This window comes from Emydura macquarii, unplaced genomic scaffold (assembly GCF_026122565.2).
Source record: "Emydura macquarii macquarii isolate MOO-44397 ecotype Brisbane River unplaced genomic scaffold, CSIRO-AGI_Emac_v2 contig_312, whole genome shotgun sequence".
NCBI classification, from domain to species: domain Eukaryota; kingdom Metazoa; phylum Chordata; order Testudines; family Chelidae; genus Emydura; species Emydura macquarii.
In genome coordinates this window covers 1,777,271-1,795,338 of record NW_027130449.1, presented here as the reverse complement: position 1 = coordinate 1,795,338, position 18,068 = coordinate 1,777,271, and the positions used below count along the sequence as shown (strand labels likewise).

Below are 18,068 nucleotides of genomic sequence, written 5' to 3'. Positions count from 1 at the left end.
ATAAAAATATTTTCTCTTTATACGGTACCTATTGTCCTTATCAAGACAGCAAGTAGGTCATGGGGCTCTTGGAAACAGAGGTTTTCCTTTCATAAGGAGTCACAGGCAACAAAACCCATATATACTGAAGAACTTTTTTTTCACTACATCAGCTACTTCAGTTTCTGTCTCTCTCCCTCTAAGCCATCCCCTGAGATAGGAACCACTGTATAACGGATCCTGAAAATCATAGTAAAATTTACCACATTAGGGGTTTGGCTATGTTACAAGGAATCTGTTCATCCGATACTTGAACCCTTACATCTGGAAGCAGCTGTTCTACCAGTTGAGAAAATGAAAATCTCCATTGGCTGTCACTAAAAACAGCACTTCTGTCCTCCATCCGCTCGGAGGGGAGACCACTGCAGTGTCAGCCTTCCTTTCTCTGTGACCAGTGTCTGTGGGTGCAATATAGACCAGGCCACATTGGCTGTCCCTGATGTCTTCAAGCGCCACATTTGGTCCTTTTCATAAAGCTGACTCCCATCTCAGGTGTCTCATTGGAGGCTATGAGTTCGCATGGAAATTGTAGCTATTCTCAGTGCCTATCTACCCTAGCTAGGATCTGATTTCTGATCTTGCTTACCCTAGGTTTATGGCACAGTCACACACCACGCTTCTTTACAGTAAACAGCAAAGCTCCTGATGACTACAGTGGGGTGGGACTAGATCCTTACATGGGTGGAATGCCATTGACTTCAGTGGACTTCTTACCACTGATTTAAACTGATCAGAATCTGAATCAGGAAACACTGCAAACTACACTACAAACTACACTGCACTACACTGCAAACTACTCAGGTATTTACCTTCTAAAGACCAGCCTGAACTCCACTCATATGGTTTCGTTTTCTACAGCAGATAGAATACAAATGACAATACTAAGAACCCTGCTTTCTTTAAAGATGCTCATTAATGTCCCAGTCCAATTGGCATGGAAGGCAATGGGAGCCTTTTCATCGCCCTTGAAGGGAATTGGATATGGCCCTCTACAGAGTGGCAATGACAGTGTGGTCATTAGTAATTGAGGTTCCCGACTCCTGGATTCTACTTGTTACTCAGCCTCTGACTCTGTCGCTCCACGTGCCTCAGTTTACCCTTCCGTAATAACATTTATCTATTGCACAAGGGTGCTGTGTAGCATAATTAGTTATTGATTGTAAAGTGCTTATCAATATCTTCAGCTGAATGTTGCAACGGGAAGAAAAAGATGCCTACGCTGACAAGAGATCCCCGTATTAAATGATTCCGAATGCTAACTGAAAAGCTGCATTTTTTTTATTTTTTAAACTCCCTGAATAAAAATCTGTTTTCCTCAATGCTCTATGAAATTTTTTTAAAAAACAGAGGGTAAAAAGGCAGAGAAGAAATGGCACTAAAGAACAGCCAGGAGGCAGCCCCTTCTATCAAGCGTGGAAACGCTGGGAATCCACACCCTGAATAGATTGTTTGCTGGGCTGCTGTATTGACAGAACTGAGCGTTTCACCCTAAATAAAAACAGAGCAAAAAAGAAACAGATCTTTCATGAACTGGATTACGGAGGGAAACTCTATTAATCCTGCTTCCTTTCTCCTGACAATAGGATGGGGTTTAAGTGATTTAACTTTAGAAGTGAGTTAAAACGGCTTTCAGTTTGTTCTTGTTTTTCTTCTTCTTTTTTTTTTCTTTTAGGATTAAAAACAAAAAAACAAAGTGTTTTTTCTCCCCCTTCTGGCTTAATTCCCCAAGAATGCGGAGGAACGCATTGAACACGGCTGTCCTCAGGCACCTAACTTTAATCACATTGTAAATCTTTTGTGAAGGTACTGTAGAAAAGATAGGCCTTATAGGGTGCTAATTAGCTCCGAGTTAAGCTTCTGAGAAATCCAATTGAAATCAATACGGGGGAGGGAGGGACACATCCAGGAATGCAGGTAGCAGGATGAGAACGGAGGTGAATGAACAGCCTTTCCTGTTAGCCAGACAGGTACCGGGATAAGGAAAGTTTAATCTGGGACCATAGAAAATTGCATTGTGGCCTGTCTTTAGGGCCCCTGCCTGGGTTTTAGCTGCTACTGTCAGCAGGACTTTCTCTTAGGGAACAGAAGGTGAGTCAGAGAAACACCATGCTGAGGTTTAGAGTCCATCCTGGTAGGGGACTGGATTAGGATCATTCTTCTGGTTTCGCTAAAAAAAAAAACCAAAACCAAAAACTGAGGATGGGAAAAAAGTTAAAGCTAAAGCTGGAAAGGAAGAACTTGCCAGCCTCATCTGTTTGGTTTGTTGTGATTGGCTTTCCAGTTTGTTATTTCCGGGGAGTACCTTTGTAGCTGTTTTGGTTGCAGAGATTTTTGGTACGGTGTTTATTTTACACCTCTCCCAGCTCTGTTCTGACCTGGGAAATATGCCATATTTTAAAAAAAATAAAATAATGCCTGCTTTGGGGATCTGACAATTAACATGACATTTTACAATTCACCACGTTGTTTCCAGCCATTTAGCAAGGCAGGTAATTTTTAGTCATGTCACAGATTTGGCTAGTAGCAATAAGCAGGTAACACCCAGATGGCATCTAGATTTTTATCAGAAAAATGTAACTTCTAAAAAGAAAATACAAGGAATTTTTAAACACAAGGTTCTCACTCTGAAAACCTCCCATTGACTTCTCCATGGGGCCTCGGCCCATAGCCTCAAAGATGTCAGGAATTAGGTGCCTAAATGCCTTTGAGGATCTGGGCCCTCAAACAGGAGGGGATTCAGCAAAATTCTTTGCTAAGAGAGACTTCTTTTTTATTACTATTGAACTTTTTACTCTGGTTTTGCCCTTTCCCAGCATGCACCTCCAGAGATTGGTCCTTTAAATTTGGGAGACTCAAACAACTGTTGCCCTAAGGGTGGCCATTTTGAATCTACTGGAGGCTTACCCTTCCTCCCTTCCAGTTGGTAAGTAATTTTAGTTCCTGTTCTGTTTTGCGCTGGCTTTATCCTTGGGGGCACATCCAGCAGGGCTGCTCAGTGTACAAGATGCTGGTGGTGTCTGGGGTTTTATAATGCTCCCAGACTGTTTTTTTAAAAGGTTTGGGTTTTACAAAGCGTCCCTCCCTTTAAGTTAAAGCTTGGCTTTTCAAGAGAAATGTAATTTACAAGGACATGTCGCTAACTGGGAAGAAGTTTCTTCTGTTTAAACCATTATTGGAAATTAATTATTTTCCGACTTCTGAGACGCCCAAGAAATAGATATACCTGCATCAGCAACAGCCCACGATCTGAGCCAAAATGAATCGGAATTTCTATAGTCTTAAATTCTGTTTTTCATCTAGAACCCATAAGATTCAAGTGGATTCTAAATTTAACAAAATGAATCATCCTGTCTGTAACTGAAATATTAAGCCAAATTCTGAGCTGCCTTCAGCCCATTCTGACAGATAGCTTGGTCCTGTTTTTATTACTGATATTTTGTGTCTTGGGTTTTTCCTGAGTATTGCTTTAAATTAAGTTTTCCAAAATAAACCTGATTTTCAACCATGGAAGTTGCGAGTAGTTGACTAGTATAGACATGACCCTGCTCCCAATTCTGTCTGTTATTATCCACTTGAACAGATTTGCTCTCACATGTCAGGAGCTCCTCATAAAGCACGAGACAGGGACTGTTTGTTTATCCTGTGTTTGTACAGCACCTAGCACAGTGGGGTTTGGCTTCATGCTCCCAAGTGCTACAATAATGCAAATAATGAACAGTTGCACCGATTCCTGGGGCACCTCCTTCAATGCATCTGAACACAAAAGATTCTGGGCAACATCTGAAGCAAACAGGTTGCAAGTGTTGGAATGGAATGTAGAACCATGGAAGGAAAGAAGGTTGAAAACCCCTGAAACTGAAGATGGCACGGATACCAATTTATTATTAAAAGCAGTTTTGTGTTGGCTAGGAACATAGTCAGAGATGCTACTGTCCTGGTGTGGCATGCTCTCTCCTTTTTATTTTGCTCAGAATCATGCCAGGACATTTTAGCCTCCCACTCTCCTACTGCAGTGGCTGCTGAACTGGAGAGGGGTCAGGGGTCAGGCAGTCTAGTTATGTGACTCTGCTTCATTTACAAGAGTACAATTTTTACTTCAGAATTTATCATGTACTCCATCACCACGGCTTTTGGGTACATCACACTTGAAACCAAGCCACAGATGGCATGCCACATAGTTGTAGGTACCTATATTAACTACAATTGTATTATTAATGTGTTTCTATTACAAGTTTAATTCTTCCAATCACACTTGATTAACCTGCCTTAATACAAAATAAAAAAGAGACTTTCGAATCTGTACCTTTAAAGGTGACTTTATAAAATATTTTTGCTTTTCTTTCCCTGAAGTATCTTCCTTTTCTTTTGTGAAACTTAGTGAAACTAGGGTTTTATATTGGTGCTATTTTGCTAGAGCACAAAGCCAACATCTTGTTACAAATCACAGGATTGGTCTCCTCTTCTAATATCACATTTTCCATCATGCAAATGAAATGTGTAGAAGAGTTTTTTCTTTTAATCTGTTCTACTGGTAAATTAATCCAGCATTACAAACTCAGCAATAGAATTAGATGATCTGTATATAATAGGTTTAGTCAATTGAGTCAGTAAAGCCCAGCCTGTTCACCATATAAAAAGGCTATAGAAATCTCTCTATGAAATCCATGTGCATATGTTTCCATAGATCAGGCTGCAACTTCCTGTTGCTCCTTTTTGAAAAACAAAAATTATTATGAGGCAAATGATATTTAATTTCATTTTCTTGATGTTTTTGGTGCATGATTGTCAGAATAATAAGGATTTAGGGGAAAGCAGGAGACAGTTAGGAGTCATAATGCAATCATTCAACATGTAATTCCAAAGATTATGTCTAATGCTCTGCAATTTAACAAGTCATCAATATTGAATTTCATTGCAAATGATCAGAGCTTCACAAATATTTAGTGTGATCTTTTGTGGTTTAAGTCTGGACACAATCCAGGTTCAGACAAACTCATTTTTGTTGTTCAGTGTTGTCTGTCCAACTTTGGATTTTTTTAAATGCTATTTGGTACATTTTCATAAAATGGTCCAAGGGCATGTCTAAAGCAGAACCCAACTTCCCAGCATGCCAGTTGAGAACAGGTGTAAGGGGATGGTGACCACCCTGCCCTTCCAGCATTGCTACAAGGAGGGGGGTCCTGTCCCAGCAAGGTAGGAGGGGAACTTGGGGGATGGGGTGAGACCCACAGAAGAATCTGAGAGGCAGCAGAAGTGGTTGCTGGGCTGGTTGGGTGTTTGCATTTGCATCTGCCATTGCAATGGGCCTAGTCAGCTCACGGTGGGGGTTAGATCAGCTGCTCCACACACCAAACCAGAAGCCATCCCGACCCTGTGAGACGCCAGGGCAGCCACAAAGCTCCCTCCTCCCTGCCCGGAGTCAGTGCCTTGGCTCCACCACCCTTCCACCGGCCCTCCATGCAGGCTACTCTCCCGTGGGGCCCTGCAGGGCCAGGGGAGCCCTATGGAGGGGGGGAGGGAGGTAGGGGGCTGCAAGCTGATCTTGGGGGGCAGAGCCTCCAAACCCCTCCCGGGTCACAGGCTCACCCCAGGCAGGGGGGTGTCCCTTGTGGAGAGCCCTGGGGGCGAGGGCTACGCCAGGAAGGGTTCTGGGCGAGCCGAGGGGTGCCCGGGGCAGGGGCGAAGGGGGCCTGTGCGTGGGGGGAGGGGGAGCCGAGCAAGGCTCTGGGAGGGCCCTGGGGTCAGTCCGGGCGGCCACATCTGGACCTAGGGGGTGGGCAGCTGTGCCAGGCGGGCCCTGCGGCCTAGGCTGGGACCGGGAGCGCTATGCCAGGCGGGGGGACCCGTGGGGGTGTGGGGAGCCGTGAGGGCAGGGGGGGGTCTGTGGAGAGTCCGGGGCGGGGGGCGCTGTGCCAGGCGGGGCCGGGCCGCTCGGTGCCCTGGGGGGGGGGGAGCGCTCTCGGGCAGGCCCATGGGGCCGCTGTGGGCACGCGGGCCGCACCGCGACGCGTCGGCCGGGCTCCTCTCTCTGCCCCGCGCGCGTCACGGGTGGGTGGGGCTTGGGGGAGGGGAGTGGAGTAAAGCGTGCGTTTGGCCGGTCGGCTCCCCTCCTTTCCCCCCCATCTGCGGTGTTGGTACGTTCCGAGCGGGACCCGGAGGAGGTAGTGAGTGAGTGAGTGAGTGGCCGTTGGCTCAGCGGGCGGAGGGAGGGGCCGGGGAGGGCGTGGCCTGAGCGCGCCCCCTGGGTGGCGCTGGGGGCGGGGTCCGGGCGCGCGCGCGCGGGGGAGGGGCCGCCCGGGGCCCCGCCGGCGAGTGCGGCGCGGTCTGTCGGTCGGTCGGTCAGTGTGCGCGAGGCGGCGGGCGGGTCGGTCGGTGTTGGATGGAGGGTCCGGTCCGGTGCGGATCGGCCGCGCGCTGTGGAATGTACGGGCGGCGGCTGCCGAGCGGGAGCGGGGGCTCTGTGGGCACGGCCAGCCCGGCTGCTGAGAGGTACCGGGGCGGGGCTGCGGGGCGCCGGCTGGCCGGGCCGGGCCGGGCCGGGCCGGTTGAGGCAGGTTACCTGGGGGCCGGGCCGGGCCGGGGGTGCAGGGCAGAGCCGCGCTCTCGCGTTCCCCGGGGGGTGCGGGTGGGTCGGTGGCAGGCGGCGGGGGGCGATCGCTGTGTGCGGCGGGGCTGCCGGGCAGAGCCTCCGTCGGGGACCGTGCCTGGGGCCAGCCGGCGAGATGCCCGCTCTGCGGCGCGTCCTGCGGGGAAGGTGCGGGCTGCCCCTCGCTGCTGTTGGCGGGGAAGGGTGCTGCTCTCACACCGGGGTAGCTATGCCCCTGTGACGCTTCAGGACCATTGCTCCGACTTCCCACCCTGTGGTGCCAAGGGGTTCCTGGCCGTGTAGACAGAGAGGGCTGAGACCAGCTGCTCCTCTTCGGGACGGTGGTGGGCTTGTGCTCCCCTTGTGTCTGATAAACAACACCTGAGAGCCTCCAGCTGAAGCCCGGGAGTGGACACAGACGTGGGAGTGATTGCCTTGGGGAGCAGAGCAGAGCAGAGGGCTACCCTGAGGGGGCGGGCGGCCTCTTTAACTCTGCTGTTGATAGCTGAATCCTGCAAACATGTTCCCAGAACAAACCCAAGGGGATCAGAGCCTAGGCTACCTGGTCTGCTAAGCACACTAATAATACCACTGGTGCCTCGTGGATAGAAGCTTATGCTCAGCAGAACTGAAGGCAGTGCCTGGCGTATGTTTGGTAAATGCGATTGAGACACACAGCTGTCAATTTCAGACTGTCAGATTAACAATCAGCCTAGCTCCCTTTAAACATTACATTGTAAATTGCAGCTTGTTTTTCTTTGGACTGTTTATAGCAGCAGATGTGGGGAGGTTCTCTTCATTGGGGACAGGCTGAAACATCAGATTTTGTTTGGAAATTTGAAATGAGCTGTTTGGCTAACTGGTATTCAACTCGAAAACATTCTTACTAAACAGGAGCAGGGCAGACTGCCACTATCTGTTAAGCACGTGTTGAAATTGTACAGGGCACAAATGAGCAGCTTGAAAAAGTAGACACACACTGTCAAATGGGGGAATCTTTGCACTGCCTTGAAGTTGAATTCAACCCCAGTGTGTTGACTCTTTAACGTCGGAAATGTACTTCATTGTTTGTAAGGTTGTTTAATTGCATTCAGAATCTTGGTTAATTAATAATCTAGAGAGGAAGCTATAATTTCATGAGCAAAGCGTAGATTCCCAAGATCATTATTTGAGAGGTAATGATTTCTGTGCAATTCATTTTTGTCTAATAAAACCCTACTTGGGTTGTTCAGACTCTTTATCTTCAGCATGAAATGCTTGAGCACATCTCAGGCTTCAAGCTGATAAAGTACAAAGGGCCGTAGAGTTGGACCACATTGATCCAGCCCTTGTAGATTTGCATCAGTCGCTGCCTGCTGTTGCAGGTGGTTTGACTTTGAAGTGAGCTAATTAAATTGACTGCTTTATTCAGGTCTGTAAGGCAGAGTTGACTGAGGTTTGTGTACTAGAGTGGAGGCTCTTGTCACTAAAAGTGAACGGTAAACCTAATTTAATTGTTCTTGTTCTGTTGTCTCATAAGCCATGATTAGATGTTTGGCAAAACATTTTCATGACTTTCTTTGCTCATATTAGCTAGCCTGGGCTCTTTATTTTATCTTGAAGTGTAGATGGAGAAAAATCTTATTCACGAGAAATGTTTCCCCCTACCTATTGACTGAAAAATGAATATTTATTTGTGGATTCCATTTGTTGTTTTTTAAACAGAACTTCGGAGGGGAAAACCCCCAAGTTTACTTCTTGTATTGACTATAATAGGAATAAACTGGAATTTATTTTTTCTAGTCTCTGAATTCTCCCAATACATCCTATCATCAGTCTCTTTATTGGAATCTGTTTGAGGCAGGGATTTTTTTTGGGTATCTTTCTGTCTTGTAACTGACTGTACTTTGTGATAGAAACAAAAATGACTGAAATCAAAGGAGGAAGTTATTTTGTATTTGTGGTAATGTAATACCTGGAGAATGTAACACCATTGTAAAGTTATAATATTTAATGGCCCTTTTTATGGCACTAATTCTAAAAGAAGTAGATGAGTTGGTACCAGTTTCAATATTAGTGCTAATTTATATTGAGGTGCAATGAGTAAAGGAGAGAGCTTTATATTTTTCAGTTAAAAAGTAAGGAATCTTGCCATATGGAATAATATGGAATGTCACTTTCAAAATCTTAGCTTACAAGGAAATAAACCCCTTTTCCATGCTTCTTTTTTCATTTCCTTCAGCATCACTGGCGTGATCTGAATAATAGTACTGAGGTGATATTATTAATGTGGCTTTTTAAAATCAAACTAATTATATTTGCCTGAAAGAGCCACATTAGTGTGATTCTAGCTCCCTGGTGCCTTTTTGGAGCCCTGGAGACAGCCTAGTGAATAGGGCTGAAACTTCATTCTGTATTTGATTAAATGGAACAGACTCGTTGCTCCTTTCCCCAGCAGGGGCTATGAGAGCTCTTGATCCTCCAAGCGGCTCAGAGACCCTGGGAATTCCATTAGCGAGCACCTGAGGAATTTCTGCCCTGCAGTGCCTTTTTTGGTGGTAGTGGGGGGAGAGAGCAAGTAGTGTAGCAGTGTTGATGGTGGGCGGGGGAGGCTGCATTAGAAGAATTCATATGTTGGCAGATCTAAAATCAAGGCATGACTTAACAGCTTATCTTGTAAGAGAAAAGCCCAACCCAAAGGCGCACTATTAGCCAAGACTTCTTGTATTTAAAGTGGAACTGTGGTGTGTATTGGGCACTGAGATGAACTCATCCACACGATGTATTGAAACCATCTGACTCCTTAGTTCTCAAACTGTAGCCAGATTGGAGGAAAACAAATAGCAAAACAAAATATATACTTGCAACCCTGGTGAGTTTCTAAAAAGTCTTTGCAATACAATTTAAAATATGTCAGCTGTTTTGCCTTGAATCTAATTGTTAATGAGTGGGGGTTTTATCGCAGTCTTTCAAAGAAGGTAAATCTGTATGATTGTTTTCTATTAACTTGCCATCACTTTTTTATTTTGGTATTTTTTGTCCTAGCTCATTGTAGTTATAAACTTGTGCTAAAAGGACCTGAACTCACTTTTCATATACTCTTTATTGCCTTAAACTTTAAAATTGATACCGCAATATTATTGTTACCTAACATGTTGCTTTCTGCGCAGTTAATCCACTCCAAAGCAAAAAAGTACAATTCTTAAAATGTCTTGAGATTTCAAATAACTTGTATTTTTAAGATTTTCCTACATGCAATTATGTGTATTTTTATTAAAACATAATCTTAGTAACTGGTCTTGAATTTGAAATTAATGTTGGCTAACTGGTGGTTTTAGTTTTTTCTCTTGACTGGGTGAGATTATATGGCTGGTGACTTAATGGAAGAACCTTCAACCCGCCTTGAGCTTAATACAGGATGCTGTGGTATATTTGAGAGTTTATTTTTTGTCATTTGATTAAAAGTAGAAACGTGAATTTAAGTTTAAACTTACGGTCCTCCTTGTAATTATGTCACTAAGTAAACTTACATGACTGTCACTAAAGAAATTTGTAAAGTGCTGTTTAACTTAACAAAAGTTATTAACATACATTTAAAATATTTTTTTCTATATTCTGTCACTTGTCTTAAATTGAAAGGATTGAGGCGTTTATAAATCTGACCACATGTAGGACACTTTGTATTTCAGTTACCTGCTTGAATTGTTTATGTACATACTGTTCTGTGCAACCAATAATATAGCTTTTTACTACAGTTTGCATAATGAAGTTCCTAGAAACTAGTAGTACAAGAGTAATATATTGAATGCATAGTCTTAAACTGTCAGTTTGGTTAGAATTTTGACTAGGTGTCTACTTTTGTAAATGTACAATTCCAATATGTATACAGGTTAAATACAACAAAACTCTCACTATTATATGTAAAGATTTTATTCACTTACAGCCATCTGTAATTAGGATTACGTGGTAGATAGATGCACTCATTTTTTTCACATTTGGTGGTTTATTGACAGATGTTTTTGTTTCATGGTATTAAACAACCTAGGTAATTCTGTGATATCTATACCTCTTAAAATAAAGTTGCACTTTGGAGAGCTTAGCTGTCAGTTTGAGAGTCATTTTGTGTGAAGTAAACTGAACAACAAAGTGGTGCCATGCTGTCTATTAAAAAAGAGAAGTCTTTAGGAAGAGGGTGTGCTTTTGTATTAGACAACTTAGTTGCTGATGGCAACACTCCTTTTCTTAACATTGCTGTAGTATTCTAAAGATGTTCAGATCTTGATCATTATTTAAACATTTCATGGCATGAGTTTGCTACAGGTTGCTAAACTTAATAGTACAGTACATGTCAAGTGTAAAAAGGGCGTTTCTGTTGTACCAAACTAAAATTGTGCTACAATTTGACTGCATATGTACTCTTCAGTAATCTAAACTAATTACTTAAAATCTAGTTTTAGTGGGTTTTTAGTTTTGAGAATTAGCTATAGTTATCACCTGGACAGGTTCAAGACAGGACACACCCATAGACTGCCCCATCACTAGAAATCTGCTTTTTTGCATTGTAGGAGACCAGAGCATTTCAGAAAACCCCCTTAAAATTGTGAAGTAACATAACAAATGGAAGTTTGTGTCATTGTTAGTGTTTCAAATTGTTTATTTAGTAATTTAAATCTAGAGTTGGAAGTGGAAATACCAAGACAGCGCTCATTAGCTTAAGTATCATAGGAATAAAAATAAGGAATGGTATTTCAAAAGGGGAACAGCTCCCAAAAATAAGGAACAGTAGACCTTGGTAGGATAAGTAGTGTTTTTGATACTTGGATTACCCTATGATTTTAATTTATATAAGCGCATATTTAACCACTTGTTTACTACCAGATGCGCCTGCATTCAAGGCAACACATATTTTGTGCATTGCCTCTGAACCAGGTACATCATATTGAAGTGCTGATGCTGGAATTTCCCATGTTAGCAGGTGCCACCAGCAGAACTCAGTTGTTTAACATTTTACAAATGCTGAAAAGTAACAAATAGTTTGCAGTTCTTTCGTTTTGAGTTCCCCCTGAAAAGCTGGAAAATAAAACTAGTTTTCACTGATCCTCTCCCCCCCCCCATTTTGCAGGCATTGGCTTTTTTGCCTTTTCTCCGTCTGTTTCTTGTAGAAGCTAAGATACCTCTATTTTGTTTACTTCTTTGTTTGTGTAGGAGCATTCTTGATGCTTATCAGTGCCCTTCTGGGAACAGTGTAATAGCTACTGTGTACTCCCTCTGCTGGCCAGCTGTCAAGCTCTGCACAGCACAGAATGAAATCTGATATAGGACACTAGAAACAGTGACTGCTGGTTTATATTTCTTTATACGTTTTTGTCTAGGTCTGGATATAAAAAAGATACTTTATTTACTGGAATGAAAATATGATGCTAAAGGTCTTGTCTGGGGCCTGAACTGTATGCCATTATCTCAAGGTTTGTTTTAAATCCACAAAATCAGTTTAGCTCCAGCTTTGACTCCCCTTGTTATACCGGGGTGCAACAAGACATAATTGTAATACCAGTTCAAGTAATGTTCTCATCCATAGATTGTAGCTGTTAAGGCTCAAAACAGCCCTACATGTTATGATCTCCATTCTGCAAACATGGAAAAAGGTGGTGATTCTCCCGCATTAATGCAGCGAGGCAGTAGGAAAACTGGGAATAGAATCCACATAGTCTGGGTCTTAAATCCTGCTCTGTGTAGATCTCCAACTATTACATCAGAACTTCCTTGTCCAATAAGATCATTTGTTCCACCAACGCCCCTGAAAGACTGGGACAGCTACTTGAGATAACCATGTTTCTGAATTTTCTTTTGTATTTTTTCTGACCTTCAATATTGTTTCAGCAGTTTTTCTTAATGGTAGCATCTAAAAAACAAAGGAAAAAGCTAACTGGGAAGTGTACGAGAATTAGTGTAATCAGTGAATAGAACGGTCTCCTCCTAAAGCAACAACTGATGCAAGTAAGGGCTGTGAGTGTAGGAAAAGTCACATGATCCTGGGTAAGCTAATTGAAAGCGAATTGTTAAAATGTCTTCTCTCTTTGCTCAATTATAGTTTAAGATCCTCTAAAGAAAGCTAGTTGTTAATGTGTAGGTATATTCAAAGTCCGATGAGCGCTAACTGCTTCAATATTCTCCAATGTTCTATTTTACTGGGAAACTACTTAAAATGGCCAGTGTGGAGGGCAATAAATCAAAACAGCAAAGACACTGACGTTTGTAAAGGGTGAGTTTCTGAATATGATTTTTATTTATATGTACATTCCCGTGTATATTCTTGTGGGCAGGTCCACTGGTTCTGACAGTGGGTTTTGGGCCTATACTGCTGCCAGACAAATTTGTTGGTTCCAGGTGCAAGTTCAGCGTTTCCCACTTAAGAGCCCGCCAGTTCTGTCTGCCTCCAGGTCAGCAAGGAGCTGCAGCGCCTGGTTCTGAGGAGCACAGGACTTAATTTAAAAATAGATCAATTGAAAGACTTTTTTCAATCTAAATTATTGGAAGATGCCCTCCAAAGATTCTATTTGGGACAAGGCAGTTTTTCTGAGGTGGGCTCCCCATCATGCATGGTTAGATCCCACTTTGTTAGGGTGAACCTAATGCCCAAGAAGCCAAGGAGAAAAATGTTCCTATGCCATAACCAACAGAGGGTGAACTATGCCTTTCCCACTACTAACATCCTCCATATTGGAGGATAAAACATCTGTTCAGGTATGCCCTCTTACCTCTATCCTTTGTTGGCTGATGGACCAGGATAAGCAATAGCCTCTCTCTTGCAAAGTAAAAGCATGGCATTTAGCTGCTTGCAGGTAGGCTGAATGTAGCCCTTGCCAGAGCTCCCCAAATGACTTGGCAACTGCAGGAGTTATTCATCAGAGGTCGTTTACATCCTCCTGGATTAACCCAAGCAAATAGAGTCTTTGCTGTCTTTCGCCATAGGAGATCTAGCAGACAAGTCACGGACCACGCCTCCAGCATTCTTAATGCCAGATTAAGACTGAGTAAATCCCAAATTAAGGTCCTGTTTCTTTAATTAGACTGGCTACATGGAGTAACTGAGAGCCATCTGGATGTTGGTGGATGGGTTTATTCATCCTGTGTCACAATTTTATGCCCAAGAGTCTTCAATCCAGATCTTAGTCTGTTCCGCCAAGTGTATTTCTGGGCTGAAGGGAAGTTACCAGCAGACCTCCTTGCAAGACTTCACCAAGGAAAACAAATGAGGGACAGTGAGGTATACAGGTAGCCCCAGCTTAAGGAATCCCTTAAAATCAAAGGAAAGATACTTCCTGAAGTCCTTGAGTTGTGGGCTCCTCTCCCTCGCGGGACAAATTTTTCTTGGGAGAATAAATCACCAGTCTACAAGGGACAGTGAATCATGGCTCCCTGCCGAAGAACCTTTCATTCTCCTCCTTTTGATTCCTAAATCTTCTACTCTCGCTCTTCTGACCTGAGTGATCCTAAGTTTTCCAAGTCTAAGGCTGTTGTAAGTAAGAGAAGTAGTAGTCATGTTTTTTACCTTTTCTTTATTAAGAGTTGATGTAACAGGCCAAGTGAGGGGGGTGAAAACAGATTGGAGTGCTATATTAGGACCCCCAGATATTCAGCTTGCTGGAGATCTCGTCAAGGAGCATGCTAATCCACTTCTCTCGATGAACTATTTACCAAAGGCAAGTGGGTAAAAGAGACTGAGAAATGAATATACTTAAGTATTAAACAAATACCCCAGAAACTCACTCCTCTGATACTCAGAGCGACAGCCATGGCAAAAGTTTACAGTATTTCATCTGTCCATGAGCCGGAGAAGCTATACAAGAGGAGGAGCAGGGTGCATGCCTATATGCTATGCTACTTTAGTTCCAGATCCAGAGACGACAGGGTGTCTAGAAGTTTCTTCACGTTTTGAAAATGTTTGGGTTGAGGAGGGTCCACTCTAGCCACAGCAGTACCTGTCGGCACAAACTCATCATGCCTGCTCAACTTCTCCTGTGGCCCATGCCACAGCCAGTACTGGTTCTGACCTCCTAGCTCTTTCAACAGCATTAACGGTGTTCACAAAAACATTAAAACTACTTGTGGCAAGCCCGAGGAATCCAAATATATCCATTTCTTGCCAACCTTCTCCTCAGAATCCCAGCCTTCACAAATCAAAAACACATGACTGGAACACTACATTTTCTATAGGCACATAGATTAATAATCAAGAGAAGTCAGCTGATGTCCTCTCCAAGGATGTTTTACTTATGGGTATGGGTGTACTCTGAGTTTCAGAAGGAATTCGCCTCAGGAATGGCACCAGTGGATTTTCAGCCATTAAGGAAGTGAACCATTCAAAGAGTCATGATATGTAGTTTGCTAAGCTTCCTAGGCATTACCATGTCATGCATAGATATTTTAACTTGAGAAAGATTAATCTTGAGGTCTTTTCACAGTTTTCTGGTGTATCTCCCCAGCGACACACTTTCATTCCTTACTAAATAGAAATGCTCCCCTGTGAGTTAGCAGATCTCTGCAGTGGTTGTGAATGAGGGACAGTGTCACAGCATGGCAGAATCAAATAGAACAATGTTGTTCTTTGGGGTGGTTTCTGAATTTAGTCCTCCCACACACATCTTGTCTTGGATTGTAGTCTTCAGTGCTGCTGTGCGTTGGCAACCTTCTAGGAAAGGGAGTGTCCAGTGGCCTGCAGTATGTTCCCTCATGCAACAAACACTTGGCAAGAAAGTTATAAAGGGATATGTGGTCCTGAATTGCCTCAGCCGTTTCCTTTCCAAAGCTAGAGAACGTTACTGCATCCCCAGAATTTTCTTGGTGTTTTTTTTGACCATTTCTATTAATTATGGTTTTTAGTAGATTAACATTTATTTGGTTTCTGCACTGTTGCCCAATTAGATTTCCAGATTGGCTCTGGCTGGATTCCAGGACATAATGGTTGTTATGGAGGCGAAGATGTGTGGAGAAGACAACGTAAAGCAGTGTATCATGCCCCCCTTAGTCTTCCTGGAATCAGGTGCATGTACTTGAAATCTAACGTACCTTTTTGTGCCATTTCCTGAATGATTGTTTGGAGTGCCAGATTTATGCACTTTCGGCATTGAAAAATCACGGCATCTGGTTCCACGTCCTCCTGATGATGGAAGTCTTGAACCATACTCCTGGGATTCATCCTATGCTCAGGCCCTGTTCCCATGGAGGGACAAAGTCACATCTTCTGTTTCTCCATCTTAAAATGCTGAGAGGCTAGAGCTCCTGGTGCTGAGTTAGTCAGTTATCTGGCTTCAGGTCTACAGAAAACCCTGTATGGTGGTGGTTGTGCCCGGAATGCCACTTTCATTATATGCAGCTGTCAGGGCTGAGGATCTCTTGGTGTGAAAGACTTGGTGGATGGTGCTATTTTTATGGCAAGGACCTGCTGTTGCTTATGGTACAGTTCCCTGTTATGGGAATATCTCAGCACCAGGGAAACTGCTCTCTAAACAATTCATCTGTCAGAGCTGAGCTACCCTTTGCTCTGGGGTGGCACTTGGGTCCATCCTTGGAGAGATGGTTTCAGCTTTGCTCTTTCAAGCATAAAAGGTAAGAGGAAGTGGCGCTCAGAGAGGGTCTCTGTACTTGAGAACTCAGTTCTATCACAGAGGAGGAAGAAAAAACATCACTTAAAAATTAATTAAAAACTTGGGCAGATTTGGAAGTCTGTTCTAGTTTCTAGGTTTTATTAGGCCATTTTGGCCTTCTGAGAATGGTTTGCATGGAAGGAAATGCAGAGAAAGGAGGAAAGAGAGAAATACAGAGACAGGAGCATGAAGAAGATGGTTTTTAGTCACTGGATTTTGGATGGATTAGAACAGTGGTTTTCAACCTGTGGTCCTTGGATCCCTTGGGGTCTGCAGACTATGTCTGAGATTTTCAAAGGGGCTTGCACCTCCATTTGACATTTTTTTTAGGGGTCCGCAAATGAAAAAAGGTTGAAAACCACTGGACTAGAATAGCGATTTGGGTAGGTCCCATCTATCCATCCACTCCTCTGATACTTAGATCCATCCAATGCAGTGGCTGTTAATCGTCAACACAGCACATCCTATTCTTTATCAATATGATGCAGAGTCGGATATATTCAATTTGAGGCGTTAGTTGCACAGTTCTATCAATGGAATTAATATAGCTAATTCTACTGTTCTACTGAAGTCACTGTGTTTTGGGCCCTCTTAAAGTGACTTGTGGTTTTTTGTGACATTCCTCAGTGCAACAAGGGTGGGGACTCTTTACTCGCCAAACAAGGACTGAAACATTTTACAATCCTAGGCGCTCAGCTGGGTGCCCAGTCTACCCCAGACACTAAGGGAGTGTCCATGCTTCAATTAAAAACCCACAGCTGGCTCGTGCCAATGGGTTTAGACTAAAGAGCTGTTTAATTGCGGCATAGACGCAGGCTCTAGGACCCTGAGAGGTGGGAGGGTCCCTGATCCTGAATGTCTTTACACTGCAGTTAAACAGTCCCTTAGTGCAAGCCTGAGTCAGTCGGCACAAGCCAGCCATGGGTGTCTGATTGCTGTGTAGACATGCCCCAAGTTTGTGATGTGCTAGCTGGCAAGAACACATGCTAGATCTGTGTAAGCTCAAAAGCTTGTCTCCTTCACCAACAGAAGCTGGTCCAATCAAAGATGTTACCTCACTCACCTTGTCTCTCTAACCAGAAGTGCTAGAGCAACACTGCATACAATATTTTGGTTCTGTCAAAGGTGTATAATCCCTCAACTGTAAATGTTTTTTGCATAAATAGTACACAGCTCTGCAGATTAAGTTTATTTACATAATCACACCATTGTAGCCAAACTAAGATGAATTGTGTTTTTTCTCTCCTGGAGAAGATGCACGTTTCAGAGGTTCCCTACACTCTTCCATTTTGAATAAGATAATACTGCTAGATGTTTACAAGGTAAAAAATAAGCCCAACTTCTCAGAAGGTTTGTTAGAGGCTATTAATTCTGTGTGACTACTGTTACCATTGCTATAGCTTCAGGAAACCTATTGTTTCTCAACAGCTTCTTCAAAACACGTATATTGTTATAGCACTTTGGAAATTTGTTTCCTAAAAGTTCTAAAATGATAGTGTATCACAGCTTGACTGAGGTCTGTGTTGCCTTTAATAAAATGCAAGCTAAGAGAAAAAAAACCCCGAGACTTTTTTGGAATAAAAGATGTTTTCTGTTCTTGCCACTAATCTACGTTGCACAATAAAATAGGAATGTATACTTTAAATCTTTGTAATGATGTATAAGGAGGCTGGTAATGGATGGAGCGAAACTCCAAAACTCCCTATAAATATATTGGAGTTTTATGCTTAATTCAATCTTTAAATTTGGATTTGCAAAGTGATACAGTCTGATGCTAACTCTGTTTAAGTTGCATTTTCTAATTGTTGTGCATTCAA

At 43.3% G+C, this 18,068-nt stretch overlaps 1 protein-coding gene across 2 annotated transcripts in view; it reads left to right on the top strand.

The window, feature by feature from the left end:
• The first annotated feature begins 6,393 nt into the window (after positions 1-6,393).
• Positions 6,394-18,068, top strand: part of CDON (cell adhesion associated, oncogene regulated) — an 86,447-nt gene continuing 74,772 nt past the window's right edge. Inside the window, exon 1 of one of the 2 annotated variants that reach the window (XM_067563385.1) lies at positions 6,394-6,528. The gene's annotated coding sequence lies outside the window, so the exon portion shown is untranslated. Of the gene's footprint in view, positions 6,529-9,398; positions 9,477-18,068 lie in introns of those variants that run through there. The other variant, XM_067563403.1, reaches the window with a different exon arrangement.